We start from the raw sequence: 17,761 nt of genomic DNA on the forward strand, positions 1-17,761 counted from the left end.
ACGAGGCAGGTCAGAGTATGTGTGACGTACCGCAGAGCGTGTATGCGATTGCTCAGATTGTGAACGGTGTAGATCAGAGTGAGCACGAGGTAGCTCACAGTGTGCGCCGCGAGGTAGGTTAGAGTGTGCATCAGGTAGATCTGAGTGTGCAGAAGGTAGCTCAGAGTATGTGTGAGGTACCGCAGTGTGTGTGTGTGAGGTAGCTCAGAGTGTGTGTGAGGTATCGCAGAGTGTGTGTGAGGTATCGCAGAGTGTGTGTGAGGTACCTCAGAGTGTGTGTGAGGGATCGCAGAGTGTGTGTGAGGTAGCTCAGAATGTTTGTGAGGGATCGCAGAGTGTGTGTGAGGTAATGCAGAGTGTGTGTGAGGTACCTCAGGGTGTGTGTGAGGGATCGCAGAGTGTGTGTGAGGTACCGCAGAGTGTGTGTGAGGTTCCTCAGGGTGTGTGTGAGGGATCGCAGAGTGTGTGTGAGGTATCGCAGAGTGTGTGTGAAGTATCGCAGAGTGTGCGTGAGGTACCTCAGGGTGCGTGTGAGGGATCGCAGAGTGTGTGTGAGGTACCTCAGAGTGTGTGAGAGGTAGGTCAGAGTGTGTGTGAGGTAGGTCAGAGTGTGTGTGAGGTAGGTCAGAGTGTGTGTGAGGTAGGTCAGAGTGTGTGTGAGGTAACTCAGAGTGTGTGTGAGGTACCTCAGAGTGTGTGTGAGGTACCTCAGAGTGTGTGTGAGATAGGTCAGGGGGTGTGTGAGGTAGGTCGGAGTGTGTGTGTGGTACCTCAGAGTGTGTGTCAGGTACCACAGAGTGTGTGTGAGGGAGGTCAGAGTGTGTGTGAGGTAGGTCAGAGTGTGCACGAGGTAGGTCACAGTGTGTGTGAGGTACCGCAGAGCGTGTATGTGATTGCTCAGAGTGTGAACGGTGTAGATTAGAGTGTGCACGAGATAGCTCAGATTGTGTGCGGGGTAGGTCAGAGTGTGCACGAGGTAGGTCAGAGTGTGCTTGAGGTAGCTCAGAGTGTGAACGAGGTAGGTCAGAGTGTGTGTGAGGGATCGCAGAGTGTGTGTGAGGTAGCTCAGAGTGTGTGTGAAGTATCGCAGTGTGTGCGTGAGGTACCGCAGAGTGTGTGTGAGGTACCTCAGGGTGTGTGTGAGGGATCGCAGAGTGTGTGTGAGGTACCTCAGAGTGTGTGTGAGGTAGGTCAGAGTGTGTGTGAGGTAGGTCAGAGTGTGTGTGAGGTAGGTCAGAGTGTGTGTGAGGGATCGCAGAGTGTGTGTGAGGTACCGCAGAGTGTGTGTGAGGTAGCTCAGAGTGTGTGTGAGGTATCGCTGAGTTTGTGTGAGGTATCGCAGAGTGTGTGTGAGGTATCGCAGACTGTGTGTGAGGTACCGCAGAGTGTGTGTGAGGTACCGCAGGGTGTGTGTGAGGGATCGCAGAGTTTGCGTGAGGTACATCAGAGTGTGTGTGAGAGATCGCAGAGTGTTTGTGTGAGGTACCGCAGAGTGTGTGTGAGGTACCTCAGAGTGTGTGTGAGGTACCTCAGATTGAGTGTGAGGTACTTCAGAGTGTGTGTGAGGTAGGTCAGATTGTGTGTGAGGTAGGTCAGAGTGTGCACGAGGTAGGTCAGAGTGTGTGTGAGCTACCGCAGAGCGTGTATGCGATTGCTCAGAGTGTGAACGGTGTAGATCTGAGTGTGCACGAGGTAGCTCCCAGTGTGCGCCGCGAGGTAGGTTAGAGTGTGCATCAGGTAGTTCTGAGTGTGCAGAAGGTAGCTCAGAGTGTGTGTGAGGTACTGCAGTGTGTGTGTGTGAGGTAGCTCAGAGTGTGTGTGAGGTATCGCAGAGTGTGTGTGAGGTAGCTCAGAATGTGTGTGAGGGATCGCAGAGTGTGTGTGAGGTACTGCAGAGTGTGTGTGAGGTACCTCAGGGTGTGTGTGAGGGATCGCAGAGTGTGTGTGAGGTATCGCAGAGTGTGTGTGAGGGATCGCAGAGTGTGTGTGAGGGATCGCTGAGTGTGTGTGAGGTACCGCAGATTGTGTGTGAGATACCTCGGTGTGTGTGAGAGGGATCGCAGAGTGTGTGTGAGGTATCGCACAGTGTGTGTGAGGTATCGCAGTGTGTGTTTGAGGTATCGCAGTGTGTGTGCGAGGTAGCTCAGAGTGTGTGTGAGGGATCGCAGAGTGTGTGTGAGGTAGCTCAGAGTGTGTTTGAGGTATGGCAGAGTGTGTGTGAGGTACCGCAGAGTGTGTGTGAGGTACCTCAGGGTGTGTGTGAGGGATCGCGGAGTGTGTGTGAGGTACCTCAGAGTGTGTGTGAGGGATCGCAGGGTGTGTGTGAGGTCCCTCAGGGTGTGTGTGAGGGATCGCAGAGTGTGTGTGAGGTACCGCAGAGTGTGTGTGAGGTTCCTCAGGGTGTGTGTGAGGTAGGTCAGAGTGTGTGTGAGGTTGGTCAGAGTGTGTGTGAGGTACCTCAGAGTGTGTGTGAGGTAGGTCAGAGTGTGTGTGAGGTAGGTCAGAGTGTGTGTGAGGTAGGTCAGAGTGTGTGTGAGGTAACTCAGAGTGTGTGTCAGGTTACCACAGAGTGTGTGTGAGGTGGGTCAGAGTGTGTGTGAGGTAGGTCAGAGTGTGCACGAGGTAGGTCAGAGTGTGTGTGAGGTACCGCAGAGCGTGTATTCGGTTGCTCAGAGTGTGAACGGTGTAGATTAGGTTGCGCACGAGATAGCTCAGAGTATGTGCGGGGTAGGTCAGAGTGTGCACGAGGTAGGTCAGAGTGTGCTTGAGGTAGCTCAGAGTGTGAACGAGGTAGGTCAGAGTGGGTGTTAGGGATCGCAGAGTGTGTGTGAGGTATCGCAGTGTGTGTGAGGTAGCTCAGAGTGTGTGTGAGGTATCGCAGAGTGTGCGTGAGGTACCGCAGAGTGTGTGTGAGGTACCTCAGGGTGTGTGTGAGGGATCGCAGAGTGTGTGTGAGGTACCTCAGAGTGTGTGTGAGGTCGGTCAGAGTGTGTGTGAGGTAGGTCAGAGTGTGTGTGAGGTAGGTCAGAGTGTGTGTGAGGGATCGCAGAGTCTGTGTGAGGTACCGCAGAGTGTGTGTGAGGTATCGCAGAGTGTGTGTGAGGTATCGCAGACTGTGTGTGAGGTACCGCAGAGTGTGTGTGAGGTAGCTCAGAGTGTGTGTGAGGTATCGCAGAATTTGTGTGAGGTATCGCAGAGTGTTTGTGAGGTATCGCAGACTGTGTGTGAGGTACCGCAGAGTGTGTGTGAGGTACCTCAGAGTGTGTGTGAGGTACCTCAGGGTGTGTGTGAGGTACCTCAGATTGAGTGTGAGGTACTTCAGAGTGTGTGTGAGGTAGGTCAGATTGTGTGTGAGGTAGGTCAGAGTGTGCACGAGGTAGGTCAGAGTGTGTGTGAGCTACCGCAGAGCGTGTATGCGATTGCTCAGAGTGTGAACGGTGTAGATCAGAGTGTGCACGAGGTAGCTCCCAGTGTGCGCCGCGAGGGAGGTTTGAGTGTGCATCAGGTCGATCTAAGTGTGCAGAAGGTAGCTCAGAGTGTGAGTGAGGTACCGCAGTGTGTGTGTGAGGTAGCTCAGAGTGTGTGTGAGGTAGCTCAGTGTGTGTGTGAGGTATCGCAGAGTGTGTGTGAGGTATCGCAGAGTGTGTGTGAGGAAGCTCAGAATGTGTGTGAGGGATCGCAGAGTGTGTGTGAGGTACCGCAGAGTGTGTGTGAGGTACCGCAGAGTGTGTGTGAGGGATCGCAGAGTATGTGTGAGGTACCGCAGATTGTGTGTGAGGTACCTCGGTGTGTGTGATAGGGATCGCAGAGTGTGTGTGAGGTATCGCACAGTGTGTGTGAGGTATCGCAGTGTGTGTTTGCGGCATCGCAGAGTGTGTGCGAGGTAGCTCGGAGTGTGTGTGAGGGCTCGCAGAGTGTGTGTGAGGTACCTCAGAGTGTGTGTGAGGTACCTCAGAGTGTGTGAGATAGGTCAGGGTGTGTGTGTGGTACCTCAGAGTGTGTGTCAGGTACCACAGAGTGTGTGTGAGGGAGGTCAGAGTGTGTGTGAGGTAGGTCAGAGTGTGCACGAGGTAGGTCACAGTGTGTGTGAGGTACCGCAGAGCGTGTATGCGATTGCTCAGAGTGTGAACGGTGTAGATTAGAGTGTGCACGAGATAGCTCAGAGTGTGTGCGGGGTAGGTCAGAGTGTGCACGAGGTAGGTCAGAGTGTGCTTGAGGTAGCTCAGAGTGTGAATGAGGTAGGTCAGAGTGTGTGTGAGGGATCGCAGAGTGTGTGTGAGGTAGCTCAGAGTGTGTGTGAAGTATCGCAGTGTGTGCGTGAGGTACCGCAGAGTGTGTGTGAGGTACCTCAGGGTGTGTGTGAGGGATCGCAGAGTGTGTGTGAGGTACCTCAGAGTGTGTGTGAGGTAGGTCAGAGTGTGTGTGAGGTAGGTCAGAGTGTGTGTGAGGGATCGCAGAGTGTGTGTGAGGTACCGCAGAGTGTGTGTGAGGTAGCTCAGAGTGTGTGTGAGGTATCGCTGAGTTTGTGTGAGGTATCGCAGAGTGTGTGTGAGGTATCGCAGACTGTGTGTGAGGTACCGCAGAGTGTGTGTGAGGTACCGCAGGGTGTGTGTGAGGGATCGCAGAGTTTGCGTGAGGTACCTCAGAGTGTGTGTGAGAGATCGCAGAGTGTTTGTGTGAGGTATCGCAGAGTGTGTGTGAGGTACCTCAGAGTGGGTGTGAGGTACCTCAGATTGAGTGTGAGGTACTTCAGAGTGTGTGTAAGGTAGGTCAGATTGTGTGTGAGGTAGGTCAGAGTGTGCACGAGGTAGGTCAGAGTGTGTGTGAGCTACCGCAGAGCGTTTATGCGATTGCTCAGAGTGTGAACGGTGTAGATCTGAGTGTGCACGAGGTAGCTCCCAGTGTGCGCCGCGAGGTAGGTTAGAGTGTGCATCAGGTAGTTCTGAGTGTGCAGAAGGTAGCTCAGAGTGTGTGTGAGGTACCGCAGTGTGTGTGTGTGAGGTAGCTCAGAGTGTGTGTGAGGTAGCTCAGAGTGTGTGTGAGGTATCGCAGAGTGTGTGTGAGGTATCGCAGAGTGTGTGTGAGGTAGCTCAGAATGTGTGTGAGGGATCGCAGAGTGTGTGTGAGGTACCGCAGAGTGTGTGTGAGGTACCTCAGGGTGTGTGTGAGGGATCGCAGAGTGTGTGTGAGGTACCGCAGATTGTGTGTGAGATACCTCGGTGTGTGTGAGAGGGATCGCAGAGTGTGTGTGAGGTATCGCACAGTGTGTGTGAGGTATCGCAGTGTGTGTTTGAGGTATCGCAGTGTGTGTGCGAGGTAGCTCAGAGTGTGTGTGAGGGATCGCAGAGTGTGTGTGAGGTAGCTCAGAGTGTGTTTGAGGTATGGCAGAGTGTGTTTGAGGTACCGCAGAGTGTGTGTGAGGTACCTCAGGGTGTGTGTGAGGGATCGCAGAGTGTGTGTGAGGTACATCAGAGTGTGTGTGAGGTAGGTCAGAGTGTGTGTGAGGTAGGTCAGAGTGTGTGTGAGTTAGGTCAGAGTGTGTGTGAGGTACATCAGAGTGTGTGTGAGGTAGGTCAGAATGTGTGCGAGGTAGGTCAGAGCGAGTGTGAGGTAGGTCAGAGTGTGTGTGAGGTAGGTCAGAGTGTGTGTGAGGTACCTCAGAGTGTGTGTGAGGTACATCAGAGTGTGTGTGAGGAAGGTCAGAGTGTGTGTGTGGTACCTCAGAGTGTGTGTGAGGTACCGCAGAGTGTGTGTGAGGTAGGTCAGAGTGTGCACGAGGTAGGTCAGAGTGTGTGTGAGGTACCGCAGAGCGTGTATGCGATTGCTCTGAGTGTGAACGGTGTAGATCAGAGTGTGCACGAGGTAGCTCAGAGTGTGGACGAGGTAGCTCAGAGTGTGCACGAGGTAGTTCAGAGTGTGCTTGAGGTAGCTCAGAGTGTGAACGAGGTAGGTCAGTGTGTGCTTCAGGTAGCTCAGAGTGTGCACGAGGTGTGTGAGGTACCTCAGGGTTTGTGTGAGGGATCGCAGAGTGTGTGTGAGGTACCTCAGAGTGTGAACGAGGTAGCTCAGAATGTGTGTGAGGGATCGCAGAGTGTGTGTGAGGTACCGTAGAGTGTGTGTGAGGTACCTCAGGGTGTGTGTGAGGGATCGCAGAGTGTGTGTGAGGTACCGCAGAGTGTGTGTGAGGTACCTCAGGGTGTGTGTGAGGGATCGCAGAGTGTGTGTGAGGTATCGCAGAATGTGTGTGAGGTATCGCAGTGTGTGTTTGCGGTATCGCAGATTGTGTGCTAGGTAGCTCAGAGTGTGTGTGAGGGATCGCAGTGTGTGTGTGAGGTAGCTCAGAGTGTGTGTGAGGTATCGCAGAGTGTGCGTGAGGTACCGCAGAGTGTGTGTGAGGTACCTCAGTGTGTGTGTGAGGGATCGCAGAGTGTGTGTGAGGTACCTCAGAGTGTGTGTGACGTAGGTCAGAGTGTGTGTGAGGTAGGTCAGAGTGTGTGTGAGGTAGGTCAGAGTGTGTGTGAGGTAGGTCAGAGTGTGTGTGAGGGATCGCAGAGTGTGTGTGAGGTACCGCAGAGTGTGTGTGAGGTACCTCAGTGTGTGTGTGAGGGATCGCAGAGTGTGTGTGAGGTACCTCAGAGTGTGTGTGAGGTTGGTCAGAGTGTGTGTGAGGTAGGTCAGAGTGTGTGTGAGGTAGGTCAGAGTGTGTGTGAGGGATCGCAGAGTGTGTGTGAGGTACCGCAGAGTGTGTGTGAGGTAGCTCTGAGTGTGTGTGAGGTATCGCAGAGTGTGTGTGAGGTATCGCAGACTGTGTGTGAGGTACCTCAGGGTGTGTATGAGGTACGGCAGAGTGTGTGTGAGGTACCTCAGAGTGTGTGTGAGGGAGGTCAGAGTGTGTGTGAGGTAGGTCAGAGTGTGCAAGAGGTAGGACACAGTGTGTGTGAGGTACCGCAGAGCGTGTATGCGATTGCTCAGAGTGTGAACGGTGTAGATTAGAGTGTGCACGAGATAGCTCAGAGTGTGTGCGGGGTAGGTCAGAGTGTGCACGAGGTAGGTCAGAGTGTGCTTGAGGTAGCTCAGAGTGTGAACGAGGTAGGTCAGAGTGTGTGTGAGGGATCGCAGAGTGTGTGTGAGGTACCTCAGGGTGTGTGTGAGGGATCGCAGAGTGTGTGTGAGGTACCTCAGAGTGTGTGTGAGGTAGGTCAGAGTGTGTGTGAGGTAGGTCAGAGTGTGTGTGAGGTAGCTCAGAGTGTGTGTGAGGTATCGCTGAGTTAGTGTGAGGTATCGCAGAGTGTGTGTGAGGTATCGCAGACTGTGTGTGAGGTACCGCAGAGTGTGTGTGAGGTACCGCAGGGTGTGTGTGAGGGATCGCAGAGTTTGCGTGAGGTACCTCAGAGTGTGTGTGAGAAATCGCAGAGTGTTTGTGTGAGGTACCGCAGAGTGTGTGTGAGGTACCTCAGAGTGTGTGTGAGGTACCTCAGATTGAGTGTGAGGTACTTCAGAGTGTGTGTAAGGTAGGTCAGATTGTGTGTGAGGTAGGTCAGAGTGTGCACGAGGTAGGTCAGAGTGTGTGTGAGCTACCGCAGAGCGTTTATGCGATTGCTCAGAGTGTGAACGGTGTAGATCTGAGTGTGCACGAGGTAGCTCCCAGTGTGCGCCGCGAGGTAGGTTAGAGTGTGCATCAGGTAGTTCTGAGTGTGCAGAAGGTAGCTCAGAGTGTGTGTGAGGTACCGCAGTGTGTGTGTGTGAGGTAGCTCAGAGTGTGTGAGGTAGCTCAGAGTGTGTGTGAGGTATCGCAGAGTGTTTGTGAGGTATCGCAGAGTGTGTGTGAGGTAGCTCAGAATGTGTGTGAGGGATCGCAGAGTGTGTGTGAGGTACCGCAGAGTGTGTGTGAGGTACCTCAGGGTGTGTGTGAGGGATCGCAGAGTGTGTGTGAGGTACCGCAGATTGTGTGTGAGATACCTCGGTGTGTGTGAGAGGGATCGCAGAGTGTGTGTGAGGTATCGCACAGTGTGTGTGAGGTATCGCAGTGTGTGTTTGAGGTATCGCAGTGTGTGTGCGAGGTAGCTCAGAGTGTGTGTGAGGGATCGCACAGTGTGTGTGAGGTAGCTCAGAATGTGTTTGAGGTATGGCAGAGTGTGTTTGAGGTACCTCAGAGTGTGTGTGAGGTACCTCAGAGTGTGTGTGAGGTACCTCAGACTGAGTGTGAGGTATCGCAGAGTGTATGTGAGGTAGGTCAGAGTGTGTGTGTGTGGTACCTCAAAGTGTGTGTGAGGGACCTCAGATTGAGTGTGAGGTACTTCAGAGTGTGTGTGAGGTAGGTCAGAGTGTGTGTGAGGTAGGTCAGAGTGTGCACGAGGTAGGTCAGAGTATGTGTGATGTACCGCAGAGCGTGTATGCGATTGCTCAGATTGTGAACGGTGTAGATCAGAGTGAGCACGAGGTAGCTCACAGTGTGCGCCGCGAGGTAGGTTAGAGTGTGCATCAGGTAGATCTGAGTGTGCAGAAGGTAGCTCAGAATATCTGTGAGGTACCGCAGTGTGTGTATGTGAGGTAGCTCAGAGTGTGTGTGAGGTATCGCAGAGTGTGTGTGAGGTACCTCAGAGTGTGTGTGAGGGATCGCAGAGTGTGTGTGAGGTAGCTCAGAATGTGTGTGAGGGATCGCAGAGTGTGTGTGAGGTAATGCAGAGTGTGTGTGAGGTACCTCAGGGTGTGTGTGAGGGATGGCAGAGTGTGTGTGAGGTACCGCAGAGTGTGTGTGAGGTTCCTCAGGGTGTGTGTGAGGGATCGCAGAGTGTGTGTGAGGTATCGCAGAGTGTGCGTGAGGTACCTCAGGGTGCGTGTGAGGGATCGCAGAGTGTGTGTGAGGTACCTCAGAGTGTGTGTGAGGTAGGTCAGAGTGTGTGTGAGGTTGGTCAGAGTGTGTGTGAGGTAGGTCAGAGTGTGTGTGAGGTACCTCAGAATGTGTGTGAGGTAGGTCAGAGTGTGTGTGAGGTAGGTCAGAGTGTGTGTGAGGTAGGTCAGAGTGTGTGTGAGGTAACTCAGAGTGTGTGTCAGGTACCACAGAGTGTGTGTGAGGTAGGTCAGAGTGTGTGTGAGGTAGGTCAGAGTGTGCACGAGGTAGGTCAGAGTGTGTGTGAGGTACCGCAGAGCGTGTATTCGGTTGCTCAGAGTGTGAACGGTGTAGATTAGGTTGCGCACGAGATAGCTCAGAGTGTGTGCGGGGTAGGTCAGAGTGTGCACGAGGTAGGTCAGAGTGTGCGTGAGGTAGCTCAGAGTGTGTGTGAGGTAGGTCAGAGTGTGTGTGAGGGATCGCAGAGTGTGTGTGAGGTACCGCAGAGTGTGTGTGAGGTAGCTCAGAGTGTGTCTGAGGTATCGCAGAGTTTGTGTGAGGTATCGCAGAGTGTGTGTGAGGTATCGCAGACTGTGTGTGAGGTACCGCAGAGTGTGTGTGAGGTACCTCAGAGTGTGTGTGAGGTACCTCAGGGTGTGTGTGAGGTACCTCAGATTGAGTGTGAGGTACTTCAGAGTGTGTGTGAGGTAGGTCAGATTGTGTGTGAGGTAGGTCAGAGTGTGCATGAGGTAGGTCAGAGTGTGTGTGAGCTACCGCAGAGCGTGTATGCGATTGCTCAGAGTGTGAACGGTGTAGATCAGAGTGTGCACGAGGTAGCTCCCAGTGTGCGCCGCGAGGGAGGTTTGAGTGTGCATCAGGTCGATCTGAGTGTGCAGAAGGTAGCTCAGAGTGTGTGTGAGGTACCGCAGTGTGTGTGTGAGGTAGCTCAGAGTGTGTGTGAGGTAGCTCAGTGTGTGTGTGAGGTATCGCAGAGTGTGTGTGAGGTATCGCAGAGTGTGTGTGAGGAAGCTCAGAATGTGTGTGAGGGATCGCAGAGTGTGTGTGAGGTACCGCAGAGTGTGTGTGAGGTACCGCAGAGTGTGTGTGAGGGATCGCAGAGTGTGTGTGAGGTACCGCAGATTGTGTGTGAGGTACCTCGGTGTGTGTGAGAGGGATCGCAGAGTGTGTGTGAGGTATCGCACAGTGTGTGTGAGGTATCGCAGTGTGTGTTTGAGGCATCGCAGAGTGTGTGCGAGGTAGCTCAGAGTGTGTGTGAGGGATCGCAGAGTGTGTGTGAGGTAGCTCAGAGTGTGTTTGAGGTATGGCAGAGTGTGTGTGAGGTACCGCAGAGTGTGTGTGAGGTACGTCAGGGTGTGTGTGAGGGATCGCAGAGTGTGTGTGAGGTACCTCAGAGTGTGTGTGAGGTAGGTCAGAGTGTGTGTGAGATAGGTCAGAGTGTGTGTGAGGAATCGCAGAGTGTGTGTGAGGTACCTCAGAGTGTGTGTGAGGTAGGTCAGAGTGTGTGTGAGGTAGGTCAGAGTGTGTGTGAGGTAGGTCAGAGTGTGTGTGAGGTAGGTCAGAGTGTGTGTGAGGTACATCAGAGTGTGTGTGAGGTAGGTCAGAATGTGTGCGAGGTAGGTCAGAGTGTGTGTGAGGTAGGTCAGAGTGTGTGTGAGGTAGGTCAGAGTGTGTGTGAGGTAGGTCAGAATGTGTGTGAGGTACATCAGAGTGTGTGTGAGGTAGGTCAGAATGTGTGCGAGGTAGGTCAGAATGTGTGCGAGGTAGGTCAGAGTGTGTGTGAGGTAGGTCAGAGTGTGTGTGAGGTAGGTCAGAGTGTGTGTGAGGTACATCAGGGTGTGTGTGAGGTATCGCAGAGTGTGTGTGAGGTACGTCAGGGTGTGTGTGAGGGATCGCAGAGTGTGTGTGAGGTACCTCAGAGTGTGTGTGAGGTAGGTCAGAGTGTGTGTGAGGTAGGTCAGAGTGTGTGTGAGGTACATCAGAGTGTGTGTGAGGTAGGTCAGAATGTGTGCGAGGTAGGTCAGAATGTGTGCGAGGTAGGTCAGAGTGTGTGTGAGGTACATCAGGGTGTGTGTGAGGTATCGCAGAGTGTGTGTGAGGTACGTCAGGGTGTGTGTGAGGGATCGCAGAGTGTGTGTGAGGGATCGCAGAGTGTGTGTGAGGGATCGCAGAGTGTGTGTGAGGTACCTCAGAGTGTGTGTGAGGTAGGTCAGAGTGTGTGTGAGGTACCTCAGAGTGTGTGTGAGGTAGGTCAGAATGTGTGCGAGGTAGGTCAGAGTGTGTGTGAGGTAGGTCAGAGTGTGTGTGAGGTAGGTCAGAGTGTGTGTGAGGTACCTCAGAGTGTGTGTGAGGTAGGTCAGAGTGTGTGTGAGGTACCTCAGAGTGTGTGTGAGGTAGGTCAGAGTGTGTGTGAGGTACCTCAGAGTGTGTGTGAGGTACCGCAGAGTGTGTGTGAGGTAGGTCAGAGTGTGTGTGAGGTAGGTCAGAGTGTGCACGAGGTAGGTCAGAGTGTGTGTGAGGTACCGCAGAGCGTGTATGCGATTGCTCTGAGTGTGAACGGTGTAGATCAGACTGTGCACGAGGTAGCTCAGAGTGTGCGCCGCGAGGTGGGTTAGAGTGTGGACGAGATAGCTCAGAGTGTGTGCGGGGTAGGTCAGAGTGTGCACGAGGTAGGTCAGAATGTGCTTGAGGTAGCTCAGAGTGTGAACGATGTAGGTCAGAGTGTGTGCGAGGTAGCTCAGAGTGTGCACGAGGTAGGTCAGAGTGTGCTTGAGGTAGCTCAGAGTGTGCACGAGGTGTGTGAGGTACCTCAGGGTTTGTGTGAGGGATCGCTGAGTGTGTGTGAGGTACCTCAGAGTGTGAACGAGGTATCACAGAATGTGTGTGAGGGATTGCAGAGTGTGTGTGAGGTACCGTAGAGTGTGTGTGAGGTACCTCAGGGTGTGTGTGAGGGATCGCAGAGTGTGTGTGAGGTATCGCAGAGTGTGTGTGAGGTACCTCAGGGTGTGTGTGAGGGATCGCAGAGTGTGTGTGAGGTATCGCAGAATGTGTGTGAGGTATCGCAGTGTGTGTGTGAGGTACCTCAGAGTGTGAACGAGGTAGCTCAGAGTGTGCACGAGGTGTGTGAGGTACCTCAGGGTTTGTGTGAGGGATCGCAGAGTGTGTGTGAGGTACCTCAGAGTGTGAACGAGGTAGCTCAGAATGTGTGTGAGGGATCGCAGAGTGTGTGTGAGGTACCGTAGAGTGTGTGTGAGGTACCTCAGGGTGTGTGTGAGGGATCGCAGAGTGTGTGTGAGGCACCGCAGAGTGTGTGTGAGGTACCTCAGGGTGTGTGTGAGGGATCGCAGAGTGTGTGTGAGGTATCGCAGAATGTGTGTGAGGTATCGCAGTGTGTGTTTGCGGTATCGCAGATTGTGTGCTAGGTAGCTCAGAGTGTGTGTGAGGGATCGCAGTGTGTGTGTGAGGTAGCTCAGAGTGTGTGTGAGGTATCGCAGAGTGTGCGTGAGGTACCGCAGAGTGTGTGTGAGGTACCTCAGTGTGTGTGTGAGGGATCGCAGAGTGTGTGTGAGGTACCTCAGAGTGTGTGTGAGGTAGGTCAGAGTGTGTGTGAGGTAGGTCAGAGTGTGTGTGAGGTAGGTCAGAGTGTGTGTGAGGGATCGCAGAGTGTGTGTGAGGTACCGCAGAGTGTGTGTGAGGTAGCTCAGAGTGTGTGTGAGGTATCGCAGACTGTGTGTGAGGTACCTCAGGGTGTGTATGAGGTACCGCAGAGTGTGTGTGAGGTACCTCAGAGTGTGTGTGAGGGAGGTCAGAGTGTGTGTGAGGTAGGTAAGAGTGTGCAAGAGGTAGGTCACAGTGTGTGTGAGGTACCGCAGAGCGTGTATGCGATTGCTCAGAGTGTGAACGGTGTAGATTAGAGTGTGCACGAGATAGCTCAGAGTGTGTGCGGGGTAGGTCAGAGTGTGCACGAGGTAGGTCAGAGTGTGCTTGAGGTAGCTCAGAGTGTGAACGAGGTAGGTCAGAGTGTGTGTGAGGGATCGCAGAGTGTGTGTGAGGTAGCTCAGAGTGTGTGTGAAGTATCGCAGTGTGTGCGTGAGGTACCGCAGAGTGTGTGTGAGGTACCTCAGGGTGTGTGTGAGGGATCGCAGAGTATGTGTGAGGTACCTCAGAGTGTGTGTGAGGTAGGTCAGAGTGTGTGTGAGGTAGGTCAGAGTGTGTGTGAGGTAGGTCAGAGTGTGTGTGAGGGATCGCAGAGTGTGTGTGAGGTACTGCAGAGTGTGTGTGAGGTAGCTCAGAGTGTGTGTGAGGTATCGCTGAGTTTGTGTGAGGTATCGCAGAGTGTGTGTGAGGTATCGCAGACTGTGTGTGAGGTACCGCTGAGTGTGTGTGAGGTACCGCAGGGTGTGTGTGAGGGATCGCAGAGTTTGCGTGAGGTACCTCAGAGTGTGTGTGAGAGATCGCAGAGTGTTTGTGTGAGGTACCGCAGAGTGTGTGTGAGGTACCTCAGAGTGTGTGTGAGGTACCTCAGATTGAGTGTGAGGTACTTCAGAGTGTGTGTAAGGTAGGTCAGATTGTGTGTGAGGTAGGTCAGAGTGTGCACGAGGTAGGTCAGAGTGTGTGTGAGCTACCGCAGAGCGTTTATGCGATTGCTCAGAGTGTGAATGGTGTAGATCTGAGTGTGCACGAGGTAGCTCCCAGTGTGCGCCGCGAGGTAGGTTAGAGTGTGCATCAGGTAGTTCTGAGTGTGCAGAAGGTAGCTCAGAGTGTGTGTGAGGTACCGCAGTGTGTGTGTGTGAGGTAGCTCAGAGTGTGTGTGAGGTAGCTCAGAGTGTGTGTGAGGTATCGCAGAATGTTTGTGAGGTATCGCAGAGTGTGTGTGAGGTAGCTCAGAATGTGTGTGAGGGATCGCAGAGTGTGTGTGAGGTACCGCAGAGTGTGTGTGAGGTACCTCAGGGTGTGTGTGAGGGATCGCAGAGTGTGTGTGAGGTACCGCAGATTGTGTGTGAGATACCTCGGTGTGTGTGAGAGGGATCGCAGAGTGTGTGTGAGGTATCGCACAGTGTGTGTGAGGTATCGCAGTGTGTGTTTGAGGTATCGCAGTGTGTGTGCGAGGTAGCTCAGAGTGTGTGTGAGGGATCGCACAGTGTGTGTGAGGTGGCTCAGAGTGTGTTTGAGGTATGGCAGAGTGTGTTTGAGGTACCTCAGAGTGTGTGTGAGGTACCTCAGAGTGTGTGTGAGGTACCTCAGACTGAGTGTGAGGTATCGCAGAGTGTATGTGAAGTAGGTCAGAGTGTGTGTGTGTGGTACCTCAAAGTGTGTGTGAGGGACCTCAGATTGAGTGTGAGGTACTTCAGAGTGTGTGTGAGGTAGGTCAGAGTGTGTGTGAGGTAGGTCAGAGTGTGCACGAGGTAGGTCAGAGTATGTGTGACGTACCGCAGAGCGTGTATGCGATTGCTCAGATTGTGAACGGTGTAGATCAGAGTGAGCACGAGGTAGCTCACAGTGTGCGCCGCGAGGTAGGTTAGAGTGTGCATCAGGTAGATCTGAGTGTGCAGAAGGTAGCTCAGAATATCTGTGAGGTACCGCAGTGTGTGTATGTGAGGTAGCTCAGAGTGTGTGTGAGGTATCGCAGAGTGTGTGTGAGGTACCTCAGAGTGTGTGTGAGGGATCGCAGAGTGTGTGTGAGGTAGCTCAGAATGTGTGTGAGGGATCGCAGAGTGTGTGTGAGGTAATGCAGAGTGTGTGTGAGGTACCTCAGGGTGTGTGTGAGGGATCGCAGAGTGTGTGTGAGGTACCGCAGAGTGTGTGTGAGGTTCCTCAGGGTGTGTGTGAGGGATCGCAGAGTGTGTGTGAGGTATCGCAGAGTGTGCGTGAGGTACCTCAGGGTGCGTGTGAGGGATCGCAGAGTGTGTGTGAGGTAGGTCAGAGTGTGTGTGAGGTTGGTCAGAGTGTGTGTGAGGTAGGTCAGAGTGTGTGTGAGGTACCTCAGAGTGTGTGTGAGGTAGGTCAGAGTGTGTGTGAGGTAGGTCAGAGTGTGTGTGAGGTAGGTCAGAGTGTGTGTGAGGTAACTCAGAGTGTGTGTCAGGTACCACAGAGTGTGTGTGAGGTAGGTCAGAGTGTGTGTGAGGTAGGTCACAGTGTGCACGAGGTAGGACAAGGTGTGTGTGAGGTACCGCAGAGCGTGTATTCGGTTGCTCAGAGTGTGAACGGTGTAGATTACGTTGCGCACGAGATAGCTCAGAGTGTGTGCGGGGTAGGTCAGAGTGTGCACGAGGTAGGTCAGAGTGTGCTTGAGGTAGCTCAGAGTGTGAACGAGGTAGGTCAGAGTGTGTGTGAGGGATCGCAGAGTGTGTGTGAGGTAGCTCAGAGTGTGTGTGAGGTATCGCAGAGTGTGCGTGAGGTACCGCAGAGTGTGTGTGAGGTACCTCAGGGTGTGTGTGAGGGATCGCAGAGTGTGTGTGAGGTACCTCAGAGTGTGTGTGAGGTCGGTCAGAGTGTGTGTGAGGTAGGTCAGAGTGTGTGTGAGGTAGGTCAGAGTGTGTGTGAGGGATCGCAGAGTGTGTGTGAGGTACCGCAGAGTGTGTGTGAGGTAGCTCAGAGTGTGTCTGAGGTATCGCAGAGTATGTGTGAGGTATCGCAGAGTGTGTGTGAGGTATCGCAGACTGTGTGTGAGGTACCGTAGAGTGTGTGTGAGGTACCTCAGAGTGTGTGTGAGGTACCTCAGGGTGTGTGTGAGGTACCTCAGATTGAGTGTGAGGTACTTCAGAGTGTGTGTGAGGTAGGTCAGATTGTGTGTGAGGTAGGTCAGAGTGTGCACGAGGTAGGTCAGAGTGTGTGTGAGCTACCGCAGAGCGTGTATGCGATTGCTCAGAGTGTGAACGGTGTAGATCAGAGTGTGCACGAGGTAGCTCCCAGTGTGCGCCGCGAGGGAGGTTTGAGTGTGCATCAGGTCGATCTGAGTGTGCAGAAGGTAGCTCAGAGTGTGTGTGAGGTACCGCAGTGTGTGTGTGAGGTAGCTCAGAGTGTGTGTGAGGTAGCTCAGTGTGTGTGTGAGGTATCGCAGAGTGTGTGTGAGGTATCGCAGAGTGTGTGTGAGGAAGCTCTGAATGTGTGTGAGGGATCGCAGAGTGTGTGTGAGGTACCGCAGAGTGTGTGTGAGGTACCGCAGAGTGTGTGTGAGGGATCGCAGAGTGTGTGTGAGGTACCGCAGATTGTGTGTGAGGTACCTCGGTGTGTGTGAGAGGGATCGCAGAGTGTGTGTGAGGTATCGCACAGTGTGTGTGAGGTATCGCAGTGTGTGTTTGAGGCATCGCAGAGTGTGTGCGAGGTAGCTCAGAGTGTGTGTGAGGGATCGCAGAGTGTGTGTGAGGTAGCTCAGAGTGTGTTTGAGGTATGGCAGAGTGTGTGTGAGGTACCGCAGAGTGTGTGTGAGGTACGTCAGGGTGTGTGTGAGGGATCGCAGAGTGTGTGTGAGGTGCCCCAGAGTGTGTGTGAGGTAGGTCAGAGTGTGTGTGAGGTAGGTCAGAGTGTGTGTGAGGAATGGCAGAGTGTGTGTGAGGTACCTCAGAGTGTGTGTGAGGTAGGTCAGAGTGTGTGTGAGGTAGGTCAGAGTGTGTGTGAGTTAGGTCAGAGTGTGTGTGAGGTACATCAGAGTGTGTGTGAGGTAGGTCAGAATGTGTGCGAGGTAGGTCAGAGTGTGTGTGAGGTAGGTCAGAGTGTGTGTGAGGTAGGTCAGAGTGTGTGTGAGGTACATCAGAGTGTGTGTGAGGTACATCAGGGTGTGTGTGAGGTATCGCAGAGTGTGTGTGAGGTACGTCAGGCTGTGTGTGAGGGATCGCAGAGTGTGTGTGAGGTACCTCAGAGTGTGTGTGAGGTAGGTCAGAGTGTGTGTGAGGTAGGTCAGAGTGTGTGTGAGGTACATCAGAGTGTGTGTGAGGTAGGTCAGAATGTGTGCGAGGTAGGTCAGAATGTGTGCGAGGTAGGTCAGAGTGTGTGTGAGGTAGGTCAGAGTGTGTGTGAGGTAGGTCAGAGTGTGTGTGAGGTACATCAGGGTGTGTGTGAGGTATCGCAGAGTGTGTGTGAGGTACGTCAGGGTGTGTGTGAGGGATCGCAGAGTGTGTGTGAGGTACCTCAGAGTGTGTGTGAGGTAGGTCAGAGTGTGTGTGAGGTGCCTCAGAGTGTGTGTGAGGTAGGTCAGAATGTGTGCGAGGTAGGTCAGAGTGTGTGTGAGGTAGGTCAGAGTGTGTGTGAGGTAGGTCAGAGTGTGTGTGAGGTACCTCAGAGTGTGTGTGAGGTAGGTCAGAGTGTGTGTGAGGTACCTCAGAGTGTGTGTGAGGTAGGTCAGAGTGTGTGTGAGGTACCTCAGAGTGTGTGTGAGGTACCGCAGAGTGTGTGTGAGGTAGGTCAGAGTGTGTGTGAGGTAGGTCAGAGTGTGCACGAGGTAGGTCAGAGTGTGTGTGAGGTACCGCAAAGCGTGTATGCGATTGCTCAGATTGTGAACGGTGTAGATCAGACTGTGCACGAGGTAGCTCACAGTGTGCGCCGCGAGGTAGGTTAGAGTGTGGACGAGATAGCTCAGAGTGTGTGTGGGGTAGGTCAGAGTGTGCACGAGGTAGGTCAGAATGTGCTTGAGGTAGCTCAGAGTGTGAACGATGTAGGTCAGAGTGTGTGCGAGGTAGCTCAGAGTGTGCACGAGGTAGGTCAGAGTGTGCTTGAGGTAGCTCAGAGTGTGAACGACGTAGGTCAGTGTGTGCTTGAGGTAGCTCAGAGTGTGCACGAGGTGTGTGAGGTACCTCAGGGTTTGTGTGAGGGATCGCAGAGTGTGTGTGAGGTACCTCAGAGTGTGAACGAGGTATCACAGAATGTGTGTGAGGGATCGCAGAGTGTGTGTGAGGTACCGTAGAGTGTGTGTGAGGT

The sequence above is a fragment of the Scyliorhinus torazame genome, chromosome 12 (genome assembly GCF_047496885.1).
Source record: "Scyliorhinus torazame isolate Kashiwa2021f chromosome 12, sScyTor2.1, whole genome shotgun sequence".
NCBI lineage: Eukaryota > Metazoa > Chordata > Chondrichthyes > Carcharhiniformes > Scyliorhinidae > Scyliorhinus > Scyliorhinus torazame.